Consider the following 15,973-nt stretch of genomic DNA (forward strand, 5'->3'; position numbering starts at 1 on the left):
AAGGCTGCTGTTAACATAGCGGAACACATGGCCCTCAGTCAGTGTGGGACATCATTTGGGTACATTCCCAAGAGTGGTGTTTCTGGGTCTTTAGGAAGGGCTATTTCAAATTATCTGGGGACTCTCTAAATTGATTTCGAGAGTGGTTTGTGATCCCACCAGCAATGGAGGAGTGTCCCTCTTCCTCCACATCCTTGCCAACATGTGTTGTCACCTGAGGTTTTGATCTTAGCCATTCTGACTGGTGGAATCTCAGGGTAATTTTGCATTTTTCTGTTCACTAAGGACTTTGAACATTAATTTGGGTGCTTCTCAGTCATTCGAGATAACTCTGTTGTGAATGCTCAGTTTAGTTCTATACCCCATTTTATGATTGGATTGTCTGGGTTTTTGGTGGTTAGCTCCTTGAGTTTTTTTTTTTTTTTTTTTTTTTTTTAACTTGAGTATTTCTTATATGCATTTCCAGTGTTATTCCCTTTCCCGGTTTCCGGGCAAACATCCCCCTAATCCCTCCCCCTCCCCTTCTGTATGCGTGTTCCCCTCCCCATCCTCCCGCCATTGCCGCCCTCCCCCCAACAATCTAGTTCACTGGGGGTTCAGTCTTAGCAGGACCCAGAGCTTCCCCTTCCACTGGTGCTCGTACTAGGGTATTCATTGCTACCTATGAGGCCAGAGTCCAGGGTCAGTCCACGTATAGTCTTAAGGTAGTTGCTTAGTCCCTGGAAGCTCTGGTTGCTTGGCATTGTTGTACATATGGGGTCTCCAGCCCCTTCAAGCTCTTTCAGTTCTTTCTCTGATTCCTTCAACGGGGGTCCTATTCTCATTTCAGTGGTTTGCTGCTGGCATTCGCCTCTGTGTTTGCTGTATTCTGGCTGTGTCTCTCAGGAGAGATCTACATCTGGCTCCTGTCGGCCTGCACTTCTTTGTTTCATCCATCTTGTCTAATTGGATGGCTGTATATGTATGGGCCACATGTGGGGCAGGCTCTGAATGGGTATTCCTTCTGTGTCTGTTTTAATCTTTGCCTCTCTATTCCCTGCCAAGGGTATTCTTGTTCCCCTTTTAAAGAAGGAGTGAAGCATTCACATTTTGATCATCCATCTTGAGTTTCATGTGTTCTAGGCATCTAGGGTAATTCAAGCATTTGGGCTAATAGCCACTTATCAATGAGTGCATACTATGTGTGTTTTTCTGTGATTGGCTTACCTCATTCAGGATGATATTTTCCAGTTCCAACCATTTGCCTACGAATTTCATAAAGTTTTTGTTTTTGATAGCTGAGTAATATTCCATTGTGTAGATGTACCACATTTTCTGTATCCATTCCTCTGTTGAAGGGCATCTGGGTTCTTTCCAGCTTCTGGGTATTATAAATAAGGCTGCGATGAACATAGTGGAGCACTTGTCTTTTTTATATGTTGGGGCATCTTTTGGGTATATGCCCAAGAGAGGTATAGCTGGATCCTCAGGCAGTTCAATGTCCAATTTTCTGAGGAACCTCCAGACTGATTTCCAGAATGGTTGTACCAGTCTGCAAACCCACCAACAATGGAGGAGTGTTCCTCTTTCTCTGCATCCTCTCCAGCATCTGCTGTCACCTGAGTTTTTGATCTTAGCCATTCTCACTGGTGTGAGGTGAAATCTCAGGGTTGTTTTGATTTGCATTTCCCTTCTGACTAAAGATGTTGAACATTTCTTTAGGTGTTTCTCAGCCATTCGGCATTCCTCAGCTGTGAATTCTTTGTTTAGCTCTGAACCCCATTTTTAATGGGGTTATTTGTCTCCCTGTGGTCTAACTTCTTGAGTTCTTTGTATATTTTGGATATAAGGCCTCTATCTGTTGTAGGATTGGTAAAGATCTTTTCCCAATCTGTTGGTTGCCGTTTTGTCCTAACCACAGTGTCCTTTGCCTTATAGAAGCTTTGCAGTTTTATGAGATCCCATTTGTTGATTCTTGATCTTAGAGCATAAGCCATTAGTGTTTTGTTCAGGAAATTTTTTCCAGTGCCCATGTGTTCCAGATGCTTCCCTAGTTTTTCTTCTATTAGTTTGAGTGTATCTGATTTGATGTGGACGTCCTTGATCCACTTGGACTTAAGCTTTGTACAGGATGAAAGTTATGGATCGATCTGCATTCTTCTACATGTTGCCCTCCAGTTGAACCAGCACCATTTGCTGAAAATGCTATTTTTTTTCCATTTGATGGTTTTGGCTCCTTTCTCAAAAATCAAGTGCCCATAGATGTGTGGATTCATTTCTGGGTCTTCAGTTCTGTTCCATTGGTCTATCTGTCTTTCTCTGTACCAATACCATGCATTTTTTATCACTATTGCTCTGTAATACTGCTTGAGTTCAGGGATAGTGATTCACCCTGAAGTCCTTTTATTGTTGAGGATAGTTTTAGCAATTTGCTTCTTAAGTTTTTTATATAGTTTGGAAATTAGCCCTCTATCGGAGGTGTGATTAGTGAAGATTTTTTCCCATTCTGTAGATTTCGGATTTGTCTTATCAACTATGTCCTTTGCCTTACAGAAGCCTTCTAGTTTCATGAGATTCCATTTATTAATTCTTGATATTAGAGCATGGGACACTGGAGTTCTGTTTAGGGAATTTGCCCCTGTACCAAAGAGTTCAAGGCTCTTTCCCACTTTCTCTTTTATTAGATTCAGTGTAACTGGTTTTATGTTGAGGTTTTTTATCCACTTAGACTTGAGGTTTACACATGGTGACAAATATGAGTTTATTTTCATTTTTCTACATACAGAAAGCCAGTTAGACCAGCACCATTTATTGAAGATGCTTTCTTTTTTTATTGTACATTTTTTGGCTTTTTTGTCAAAGATCAAGTGTGCATGCATGGTTTCATTTCTGGGTCTTCAATTCTATTCCATTGATCCACCTTTGTGCCTCTGTAATAATACCATGCAATTTTTTTTATCACTATTGCTCAGTAGTGGAACTTGAGGTCACAGATTGTGACTACCCCAGTCATTCTTTCATTGCTAAGGAATGTTTTCAGTATTCTGGGATTTTTGTTTGTTTTGTTTTTTGTTGTTGTTTTGGTTTGGTTTTGGGTTTTTTGGGGGTGTTTTGTTTTGTTTTGCCTTTCCAGATAAATTTGAGAATTGCTCTTTTCATGTCTTTCAAGAATTGTGTTGGAATTTTGATGGGGATTGCGATGAATCTATAGATTGCCTTTGGTAGTATAGCCATTTTTACTGTGTTAGTTCTCCCAAAACATGAGCATGGGAGATCTCTCCATTTTCTGAGATCTTCTTGGTTTTTTTCATGATAGAGCTGAACTTATCATAAAGATATTTCACTTGTTTGGTTAGTTTACCCTAAGATATTTTATAATATTTTGACTCTTGTGAATGGTTTCATTTCCCTAATTTTTCCTCAGCCTGTTAATCCTTTGTATAAAGAAAGGCTACTGATTTATTTGAGTTAATTTTATATCCGGCTTCTTTGCTGAAGTTGTTTATCAGCTGGAGAAGTTTCTTATTAGAATTGTGTATACTATCATGTCATCTGTAAATAGTGATATCGTCAATTATTCTGTGCCAATTTGTGTTCCCTTGCTATCTTTCTGTCGTCTCATTGTTCTAGCTAGTACTTCGACTACTATATTGAATAGATATGAGGAGAGTGGGGAAACTTGTCCACAATTTTAGTGGGATTGCTTCAAGTATCTCCCTATTTATTATGTTCAGGTATGGGCCCTGAATTCCTGATCTGTCTTATAGTTTTTAACATAAAAGAGTGTTGTATTTTGCCATTATTTTCTGCATCTAAGGAGATGATCATGTGATTTTTTTCTCTTAGTTTGTTTATATGGTAGATGGTGTTAATTGATTTTCATATATTGAACCAACCTTGAATCCCTGGGATGAAGCCTACTTGATTGTGGTGAATTATGGTTATGATGTGTTCTTTGATTCGGTTTGCATAAATATTATTGAGTATTTTTGCTTCAATATTCATAAGCAAGATCATCTGAAGTTCTCTTTTTTGGTAGGTTCTTGTGTGGTTTAGGTATCAATGTAATTGTGGCTTCATAGAATGAATTAGGTAGTGTTCCTTCTGTTTTTATTTTATCAAATAGTTTGAGGAATATTGGTATCACGTTTTCTTTGAAGGTCTGAGAGAATTCTGCACTATATCCATCCAGCCCTGGGATTTTTTTGTTTTGTTAGAAGATTTTTAATAATTTCTTCTATTTACTTATGAGATATGAGCTTGTTTAGAAAGTTTACCTGGTCTTGATTTAACTTTACTATGTGGTATCTGTCTAGAAAACCATCCATTTCATCTAGATTTTCCGGTTTTGTTGAGTATAGGCTTTTGTAGTAGGATCTGATGATTTTTTAAAATTTCCTCCATTCCGTTTTTCTGTATCCCTTTTCATTTCTGATTTTGTTAATTTGGAGACTGCCTCTGGGCACTTTAGTTAATTTGGCTAGGGGATTATCTATCTTGATTCTCTCAAAGAACCATGTTTTGGTTTTGCTGATTCATTGCATTATTCTCTTTGTTTCTATTTGGTTGGTTTCTGCCCTGACTTTGACTATTTGCTGCCTTCGGGTGCAGAAAAAATGGTGTATTTCTTTGTTTTAGAGTAAAATATTTTTTTATATATCTATTAAATCCATTTGGTACATAACTTCTATCACTTTCACTGTGTCTGTGTTTAGTTTCCATTTTAACGACCTGTCCATTGGTGAGAGTGGGTGTTGAATAATTGTCTGTGGTTCGATATGTGTTTGGAACTTTCTTTTATGAATGTAGGTGCCCTTGCATTTGGGGCATAGATGTTCAGAATTGAGACATTCTTTTGGTGGATTTTCTCTTTGATGAATATGAAGTGTCCTTCCTCATCATGCTTGATAACTTTTGGTTGAAAGTCTATTCTATTGGATATTAAATAATTTAATTTATTACATTTGCTTGGAAGACATTTTTCTACCCCTTTACCCGGATATAGTGTCTGTTTTTGTTATTGAAGTATGTTTTTTATATGCAGCACAATTCTGGATCTTGTTTGCATATCCAATCTTTTTGCTTATGTCCTTTTATAGGTGAATTGAGTCTGTTAATATCAAGAGATATTAAAGACATGACGGTTGATTCCTTTTATATTTGTTTTGTAGATAGCATTATGTGCTGGTGGTTCTCTCCTTTTGGTTTTGTTGTGAGATGCTTAATATCTTGCCTTTACTTTGGGGTAGGTATCTTCCTTGTATGGGAAGTTTTCCTTCTAGGATCTTCTAGGATCTAATTCCATTATTATCTTCAGAAGGGCTGGATTGGTAGATAGATTCTGTTTGAACTTAGTTTTGTCCTGAAATATTTGGGCTTCTCCATCTATATTGATTGAGAGTTTTGCTGGATATAGTAGCCTGGACTGCCATTTGTGTTCTCTTAGATTCTGCATGACATCTGACCAGACTCTTCTGGCTTCCATTATCTCTGTTGAGAAGTCTTGTGTGATTCTGATAGGACTGTCTTTGTATGTTACTTGGCCCTTTTCCCTTTCAGCTTTTAATATTCTTTCTTTGTTCTGTGTGTTTAGTGTTTTGATTATTATATGACAAGAGGGTTTTCTTTTCTGGGACAAATTTTTTAAAAGTTAAAGGGAAATGTTTTTACCATCTAATCTAGATAGTCCACATCCAAGCAAACTATAAGCATACACTGATGCAAATTTTTGTAATGAAGGATTCCATTATTGATTTGTGATATCTCAGATCTGAAAATATGACATATCCACCTATAAATTAACGACAACAATCCATAATATATCTTTAACGTGAAATATTATCAGCCAAGTAAAGATAAAGGATAAAGGATACAATACATTTCAACTGAATTATCTGAAGTAAAAATTCTAAAGAATTCACACAAAATGAATAATGTGTATTGAAGTTTTTAAAATGAAAACTAATCTCTACTGCCTGAAGACAGATCAATTATCCTAGACGCAGATAAGAGAGAAGTTGCAGAAATATTTAAGAGTGCTTGCCTCACTGCCAATAGCCAACATCAAAGTAAACGGACACAAACATAAATCAATTCCATTAAAATCAGGGACAAGACAGGGCTATCCACTCTCTCTCTCTTTATCTCTTCAATATAGTACTTGAAGTTCTAGCCAGAGCAATAAGACAACTAAGGGAGATCAAGGAGATTAAAATTGGAGAAGAAGAAATGAAAATATCACTATTTGCTGGTGATATGAAAGTATACAGAAGTGACCCTAAACATTTTGCCAGAGAACTCTTACAACTGATACACAAAATTAACTCAAAGAAATCAGGAAGTAGCACTCCCCTATACATGCAATATAGAGAGAGGAAAAAGAAGTTGGGGAGACAATACACATTACAATAACCACAAATAAAATAAAATATCTTGGTGTGACTCTAAACAAGCAAGTAGAAGACCTGCATGATATAAACTTCAAATCTCTAAAGAAAGAAATTGAGGATGATGTCAGAAAATGGAAAAATCTCCCATGCTCACGATCAGTAGAATTAACAGTGGAAATGGGATCTTACCAAAAGCAATCTACAGATTCAATGCAACCCCCATCAAATTCCAAGACAAATTTTATAGACCTTAAAAGAGCAATTCTAATTTCATATGGAAAAACAAAAACCCAGGATAACCAAAACAATCCTGAACTATAAAAGAACTAGGGAGAAATCACCAGCCCTGATCTCAGGCTGTACCAAGGAGGAATAATGATAAAATCTGCATAATATTGGTATATAAACAGACACTTCGAAATCTTTTGCAAAGGTGAAGTAGAGGGTGGGATGGGGGAAGATCTGATTGAGGGTATATTGGAAGAGGGTGTGTAATAATCAGATTGTACAGTGACTATATACATTTAATAAAAATAAACAATATAATTTTGCAATTATTAAAAATAAAACAAAAACAACAACAACCAAAAAAATAAAGGACTTGCTTCTCTTACAGGGAACGTGAGTTAACGACTACCTGTAACTTCAGCCCCTGATGATCTGACACTTTACGTGCCCTGTGGACACTTGCAGGTACCTGTGCAAACATACTAATACATACATAAGTGAAACTAAAATGTCCTTAAAATGTAAGAAAAACAATTAAACATAAAATTTCTAAGTACAAATGGCTTGTACAAACTTCAGTAGTATCTCCATTTAAATCTGAAAGACACACAATTGCATTCTTTCTCCCTATTATATAAACTATTGAGAACTTAAAACATGTGAAAGGTAATAAAATAAATGAAACACATATAACAAATGAAAGCACTTTTGCTTTCAATTTATGCAACTCTCTTTAAGACACAGTTAAAATTTATAAGAAAATAGTCGCAGCTGCTCTTAGAGGCATTGTAGACAAGCTACTGTGCCAATGTTTGTAGATGAAAAAGAGAGAGGCTATGTTTACACTCATAATTCTGACTCTCTGAACATATGAATGATCTGTAGCCTAACACATCTTGATTACAGCAAGCCTGAGATCACCACTGGTCCTGCACCAGGTAGGTCCAAATGGACTTTCAGGATAGGAAGCAAGCCAGAGACAGGAAGGACTGTGGGTCCCAAGTGTGAATTAGCTAGAGTCAGATGGGTAGGCTGGGAAAGGAGGAACCCAGAGTCAAGACTAGTACCATGGAGCCTAGACTAGACAAGGAGCTAACCTGAGGTGAACACTAGTCCAGTGCTGTGCAGGCCTAGCAGTGCAGACTTTGCTTAAGATGACGCCTGATCAGCATCAAAATGTAAGAATGGGGAATAGCCCTCCTGTGACCATACCAGACACTCAGAGACCTTGGGCACCACTAAGAGGAGCAAGTAGGTGGTGAAGAAATGGAAGAGAAAGAGACTCAGAAGAAAGTGGGCATAACAATGAGAGGCAGAACTGGAGACTCGAGGGTAGGAAACTACACCCTCATCTGAGTGACGGTGATGCCACGTGGGACCATGGTGGAGTCCTGGCCTGTGTTGCCATCAGATGCCACATTTGGTTCTCAGCTGCAGCAGGGTTCTGTTAGAACAAAGAGCCAGTCAGACCTGCCTGGTCTTAGCTGCCACCCCAGGACTTGTTGGTGTCTGAGGGCTGTGCAAAATATGCTCCACCCCTCATCTAGGCATTGTGTGGAGAGCTGACCCAAAGGTCACAAGTGCAGGACAACCCCCTATGGTGGGCAGGAGAGCTTGCCCCTAGGTCATCCCAGAAGAAGATCTGGCCTTGCCCCACACAAGCAGCAGAGCAGTAGAGCTGACTCTGGATGTGAGGGATAAAGGTGAGCTAGCCCTGAAGTTATGAATGTGGGAGAGCCAATATTGCCTCATAAGAGCAGGAGAACTCTCCCTGCCCCACACTTGCTGCAGTACTCTGAAGAGCAGGTCCTACACCTCACCTGGCCAGGACAGTAGAACTGGCTCTGTGTGGGGGGAGGAGCAGGTGTACCAAGGGCATGAGCACAGGAGAGCTAGCCCTGGCTCTTGTGTGGGTCATGGGTCATGGGTCATGATTCAAAGGAGGAGGTACAGACCCCCTCCTCACCTTCCTCAGCCCTCATCATCTATGGCAAATAGAGATTTAGCACTGGGGCCATGAGAGTGAGAGAACTGTACACGTCGCTCACTGGTCCATTTGATTTGCATATAGCTGACTATATGGAAACAGAATAAATAGTACAGGAGACAGGGTCCTGTACTTCACTTAGGTAATATGGTATAGCTGGCCCCATGTCTTAGTTAGAGGTTTGCTGCTAACTAACACATACCATGACCAAGGCAACTCTTATAAGTACAACATTTGATTGGAGCTGGCTTGCAGGTTCAGAAGTCCTGTCCATTAGCATCAAGGCAGGAGCATGGCAATGTCCATGCAGCACAATGCATGAGAGCGGAGAGTTCTACATCTCTATCTGAAGGCTACTAGCAGAATATTGGCTTCCAGACAGCTAGGATGATTAGATATATCCATAAGAATTTCTATGCTGTTTCCATGCGGTTAGCTATATGAAAATCAAATTCTGAACTTTAATTTAACTAAGTTATTTTATTTTTTAAAAAAGATTTATTTATTTTTTACATATAAGTACATGGTAGCTGTTTTCAGACACACCGGAATAGGGCATCAGATCTCATTATAGATGGTTGTGAGTCACTATGTGGTTGCTGGAATTTGAACTCAGGACCTCTGTAAAAGCAGTCTGTGCTCTTAACCACTGAGCCATCTCTCCAGCCCAACTATGTTATTTTCAATCACTATTTACATAATATTCGTTTTTGTGATTACTTTATAGATTCAGTTATACATTGAAGATGAATAAGTGAGAGAGTAGAAAGACAGTTTAGCATTAAGGCCACTAGACCTTTATTTATTTATTTATTTTAAGGATTCTACATTTTTTATTATGACTTGCAAAAGACATGTTACATGCTTTTCCTATCACTTAAGTTCATGATAAAACTTTTCCAGCTTTTGTTTAGTGGAATTTTCTTTAGGTAAATTTCAAATGTTATTCCCATTCCTGGTTTCCCATCCATAAGCCTCTATCCAATTCTCCCTCCTTCTTCTATAAGGGTATTTCCCTTCCCCAAACACACCTTCCTCCTTCCCAACCCTGACATTCCCCTACACTGTAGGGTCAAGCCTTCACAGGACCAAGGGCTTCTCTGTCTATTGGTGCCCAAGAAGGTCATCCTCTGCTACATATGCAGCTGGAGCCATGGGTCAGTCCATGTGTACTCTTTGGGTAGTGGTTTAGTCCCTGGAAGCTCTGGTTGGTTGGTACTGTTGTTCTTATGAGGTTACAAGCTCCTTCAACTCCTTCAAGCCTTTCTTGAAGAGAACCTGATTTCTGTTCACAAAAGTCCTGTCAAGTGGCTCACAATGACTTAGAGATTCAGTGTCTTCTGGTCATCCAAGAGACTTATATCTGCAATAGCGTCCCCCTACAGACACACACACACACACACACACACACACACACACACACACACACACACTAGAAAGGTATTTTTAAATGATTTATTTTTTCATGTTTAGGAGTGCATTCTGTGTTCTGGATTTTCACAGTCTAGTAGAAGCAGCCTCATTGTCTAAAGACTTGTTTCCAAACAATGTTTGTTTCAGAAGCCCATATCCTTAGCACTTCTTACATATCATTCACTTTTTAATGTTCCAAATCTTCCAAATGTTACAAAATGGTGTGTGTTCTCTACTCTGGTGATCTAGGCAGTATTTATATTATATATCCATATAACATATTTTTATTGTTGTTGATTAGCCCTTTGGTCTTACAGCTAAATTCTTTAGAAATTGTTCTTATATGTTATAAAAGAAAATGTCTTTTTTATACATTATAAAATAAAACTGGTTTCATGCCTATATTTTAGCACTTTCTGGGTCAGTAATAAAAGAATATGAACATTGAATAATTACAGGTCAGTTTCCATTCCTGCTCCTTTGACTTGACCTGTAGATTAACAACTATTGCTTCTAGAGTTGAGTAATTTTTAGCACCGTTGCAAAGAAACCTCTAGAAAGATCAAGTTTTCCAGTGGATAAAATTAGGTCCAAATTCATAATATTAACAGATTTTCCATGAGTACTTAAGGACATGTGATATTATACTTTTTATCAGAGTTCATTAAGGTCAATCTTAACAAGTATCCCAGGACTATATATATATGAAAATAGGTAAGTAAAAATGGAGGAAGACAGACTGTGTGGAAATGGGGTACTATCTAATCAGTACAAAGAAAGCTAAATCTGACAAAGGAGAATTAAGTTTAAGGGCAAGAAAATATAGTGCTTGTTATGCTTGTATGAGAGATTATCTGTTATGGACTTGCCATTCCTACATGAAACTATTAATTCCTTCACTAATGTAATGAAGTCCAGCTAGCAATAAATAAAACTTGGTGAGTGTCAGCATACTGTGGATATGACAGTAATGATAGCATGTTAAGATAGTGATGCTGTAATCAGTAAATTAGAAAACATTTGCAAAATGTATATAACACAGCTGCTGGATCAGGTATGCTTTCCATAAAGTTAGCTATTATTAACAGAATTATTATAATCATTTCAGTATTACTTCTACTGATGGGCAAACCATGTTAACAGTAGAATAAATATCAGCAAAAACCAGGAAGCATCAAAGCATGAGCTTCTTTGATGAGCATGTGGAAATTAATTTTGATTTGACCATATGGTTCATTTGAAGAATAACAACAGGCCGGTAATATTGGAAGAGTAGGTAGGAGATTAACAAAGGTGCTTCAGTGCCCACTTAATGAATTTATAGTTAATGTGGCCCAGTAAAACAAGTCACAGAAGTTAATTGAGCATGAAAGGAATATAATTGGGCCCATTCTTTAAGAAAACTAGTTATGGAATTTAGTGGGAACAGAGAGGAGAAAGCCTGTTTTATAGTAGTTGAAAGAATTTCTGGACACTGGTCAAGCCATAATGAAGTCTGGTTTTCGATCCGTTCGATGTTTCTTTTCCTTATAATTTTTCTCTCTTTTTAGTTTGCTAATAAACTCCTTAATTCTATTTCTAGATTGTTTCTCCAGTGAAATCTAGGCTGTTCAAGAATTTATAATATATTATCTTTTTTACTTTACCTTTCTTTTCATCTTGTCATGGGAGGAGTGTCATCTGCTTTTCGACAATCAAGCATCTTCATTGCTAACATTTCTTGACTATCTCCATGTTCATAAATATAATATTTAAAGTACTCAAATTCCAACTTCTACCTGATATTTTATTTGAAGTTATGTAAAATATTTTCCACAGTGTACTCTAATGTTTAGTACCCTCATAGGTATATTCAAATTAAAACCAAAGACAGTACATTCTGGAAATCCTAGGTTTGTTTGCTTGTGTAGTAAAGGAAAAAGGGTTTGCCAGAGTCAGGGGAATGCTTTAGGAAAACAACCAAAATAAATAAATAAATAAATAAATAAATAAATAAATAAATAAATAAATTGTAAAGTATGAAAAAAGAATATCAAATACAATAATTACAAAAATGTAAAATTGTCAACAAATAAGTATAAAGATTCTTACTTCAAAGGCATGGGACATTTTGATTATTTCAGATTTCATTAATCTAAGAGGATTACCTTTGAAGCACTGTAAATGGAGAAAATTATATAACAAGATAGATTAAAGTAAAATGAAAAAATTTTATTTTTTTAGCATTGGGCATCAATGAAATAACAAGGAATTTTAAGACAAATATCAACATCAAATAAATAGGTTGAAGCATTTGTCCTTCTATGTATAATATACACTATACAACAATTAAGCTTAGGGAATGCTAGAACCTGGTGTGAAATTTTAAAATATTAATGGCATATTCACATTAAAATTTCAAAGCATTTTCTTATTTTATAGATGTTTGCGAGCCACCATGTGATTGCTGGGAATTGAACTCAGGACCTCTGGAAGAGAAGTCAGGGCTTTTAACCGCTAAGCCATCTCTCCAGCCCTCATTTTCTTATTTTAAATTATGTTCTTGTTTACTCATTTTTAGGGTTATTTGTCATAAATTTTGATCCAATTAATAAATAGAAGCCAACATTTTTGTAGTTATGTCTTAAGTTTTTTAACCTTATTTCTAAGAAAACTCTATATTGTTTTATTTATTTGTTCTCTATTTTCGTTTGTTTCTGTCTGTACTGTATGTGCCTGCACATGACTGGAGACAAAGGTCAGAAAAAATATTGTGTCCCTCAATGCTTATTATAAGCCACCAAGGTGAGTGCTGGAAACCACATATGGATTCTCAATATGAGCAATACTGGTTCTGAATAGCTTACTCAGCTTTACAACCAGCAATGAAGCATGTTATTTTATTTTTTATTGGATTTTTAATTTACATTTTCAAATGTTGTCCTGTTGCCTGGTTTCCTGTCCATAAACCCCCTATCCTATTCCACCTTCCCCTTCTATGTGGGTGTTCCCCCACCCAACCACCCACCCCTTCCATCCTCCCTGCCCTGACATTCCCCTACCCAGGAGGAACAGCCTTGGCAGGACCAAGGATTTCTCCTGTCATTGGTGCCCAACAAGGCCATCTTCTGCAGTTGGAGCCATGGGTCAGCCCATGCGTACTCTTTGGCTGGTGGTTTAGTCACTGGGAGCTCTGTTTGGTTGGTATTGTTGTTCTTATGGGCTTGCAAACACCTTCAGTTTCTTCAATCCTTTCTCTAACTCCTCCAATGTGGACCCTGTTCTCAATTCATGGTTGCCTACGAGCTTCTGCCTCTGTATTTGTCATGCTCTGACAGAGATTCTCAGGAGATAGCTATATCAGGCTCCTGTTAGCAAGCACTTCTTGGCATCAGCAATATTGTCTGGGTTTGGTGGCTGAATGTATATGGGCTGGATACCCAGGTGGGGCAGACTCTGAATGGCTATTCCTTCAGTCTGTGCTCCAAACTTTGTCTCCATATCTTCCCCTATGAATAATTTCATTCCCCTTTCTAATAAGGACTTAGGAATCTGCACTTTGTTCATACTTTCTTCTTGAGTTTCATGTGGTCTGTGAATTGTATCTTGGGTAATTCAAGCTTTTGGGCTAATATCCACTTATCATTGAGCACATACAATGTGTGTGTGTGTGTGTGTGTGTGTGTGTGTGTTTGTCATTGGGTTACCTCACTCATGATGATATTTTCTAGTTCCATACATTTGCCTATAAATTTCATGAAGACATTGTTTTTAATAGCTGAGCAGTAGCAATGAAAAATTTTAAAACCTGACTCTTACTTCAGTGTTTGCAAGAAATAGGAAAAACCTTCAAAATATTTTACAGGTATTATCAACTGTCATTCTTACTGTGGAAGCAGTACACTTTTTTCTTCTCTCCTCTGACTTGAAAATATAAGTGCCATACATTTCTTACATTTTTAATAGCTGATCTTCCTCTATTTAAATAGCTAATGTTATTTATTTTAAAACATAAGCTGATCTTTGGTCTACAGAGCAAAATCTGCTATGTGTGCAACATGAACTGACATGTTTTGCCTCCCTGTGAAAGCTGTACTTCTTATTCCAGATTTTATCTTTCTTCTCGGACCAATAGTTTATAACTGTCATCTACTAACTACAGAACCTAATTATGACCCTGGTTTGTGGTTTGTGTCTCTGATCAAAAGAAAAATTCACAGAGGACTTTACATTTTATCAAATACTTAACATACCTATTACCCCTTTGTTATTTTTCTCTAATTGCTCCTTGCATGGATATTAGAGTTTCATCATTATCTATAGATTGAATGAACCAAAGAAACAACATAACAGGCTGCTTCAATCTACATGGAAACACTTTCATGAATAGGTGATATTTTTCTATTTACGTTCTTTGGCAGAACCAGTTTCTACAAAGAAACTTTTCTCCCTAAAAAATTAATAAATTAATTATTTGCATTTCAAGTGTTGCCTTCTTCTGGTCCCCCCTTCATAGAGTTCCTCTCCCATCCCCATTCCCCTTCACCTATCAGAGGCCGGCCACCTTTATCCTCCAACCCTGGGTATCATATCTCTACAGGATTAGACACATCCTCTGCCACTGAGGCCACATGTGGCACTCCTCTACTACATATGTGTGGCAGGGGTTGAGGGGATTGGGGTAGCCATGTATGTTCTTTGATTTATGTCTCCATTTTTGAGAGCTCCAACTGGTCAAGATTATTTGACCCTCTTGATCTTCCTGTGTGCTTGCCATTTCCTTGAGAGCCTTCAGTCCTTCCCCTAACTTTTCCATATATCCCCAAGCTCTGTTCAGAGTTTGTCTGTGGGTATCTGTATATTTCTAAATCATCTACTGAGTATAGCATAGCAGACTGATGATTTGCTAGACTCCTGTCTGCAAGAACAATACAGCACCATTATATGGACATGAGGGATTAGTGCACAGCCCATATGATGGATCTCAAGTGGACTGCTCACTGCTCAGCCACTCCTTCAGTCTCTGCTCCATTTTTGGATCTACATTTCTTTTAGACAGAACCAATTTTGGTTCAAAAGTTTTGTAGGGGGAGCCCGAACCTCGCTGATCCTAACCCACAGCTCCCTGCTCCCAAACCCCTTGGGAGAGAGAGCTCATCACCCAGACAGGTGGGCATTCCTGAGACTGCAGGGCAGGAGAGACCACAAATACTGCCCACCCCTGTCCACATCCCTGGCCCAAGAGGAAACTGTACAGGGCTTCTGGGAACAAGAAGATAGGGGCACTCAAGCTGCAGGTCCCCTGTGGTCCAGACACGACCAGGATCTGAAGGGACCTGGTCAAACAACTCCCTGCACCCAAATCCTGTGGTAGGGAGATCTACAACTTCAGAGGGGCAGACATGCCTGGGAAGCCAGAAAAGACTACACTCTGCCCACATCTCTGACTCTAGAGGAAAATCCCTAGTGCCATCTGGGCCCCCTATGCACAGGGACCCAAGAAAAGGCGGGTCATGCCTTTCTGATTTCTGCCCTCACAGAGAGCTGACAGGCAGCCCTCAGGAGCGACTGCAGGCCTGAGACCAGAGGTAAGACCAACTTTTCTGCTCCAAGATACCAGGTACCAAAGTTAAATCAGGAACAGATAAACCATTTAAACAACCCCATGACTCCTAAAGAAATAGAAGCAGTCCTTAAAAGTCTCCCAGCAAAAAAGAGCAGAGGTCCAGATGTGTTCAGTGCAGAATTCTATCAGACCTTTATAGAAGACCTCATACCAATACTAATACCAATACTACCCAAACTTTGCACAAAATTGAAACAGATGGAGCGCTACCGAAGTCCTTCTATGAAGCCACAATTACTGTTATACCTAAACCACACAAAGACCCAACAAAGAAAGAGAACTTCAGACCAATTTCCCTTATGAATATCGACACAAAATTACTCAAAAAAATTCTGGCAAACCGAATCCAATAACACATCAAAACAATCATCC

At 38.3% G+C, this 15,973-nt stretch overlaps 1 pseudogene; it reads left to right on the plus strand.

Moving 5' to 3' along the window:
* The first annotated feature begins 7,367 nt into the window (after nucleotides 1-7,367).
* LOC120102709 (small nucleolar RNA SNORA17) lies at nucleotides 7,368-7,490 on the plus strand (annotated as a pseudogene).
* The last annotated feature ends 8,483 nt before the right edge of the window (nucleotides 7,491-15,973 follow it).

The sequence above is a fragment of the Rattus norvegicus genome, chromosome 4 (genome assembly GCF_036323735.1).
Source record: "Rattus norvegicus strain BN/NHsdMcwi chromosome 4, GRCr8, whole genome shotgun sequence".
Classification (NCBI taxonomy): Eukaryota; Metazoa; Chordata; class Mammalia; order Rodentia; family Muridae; genus Rattus; species Rattus norvegicus.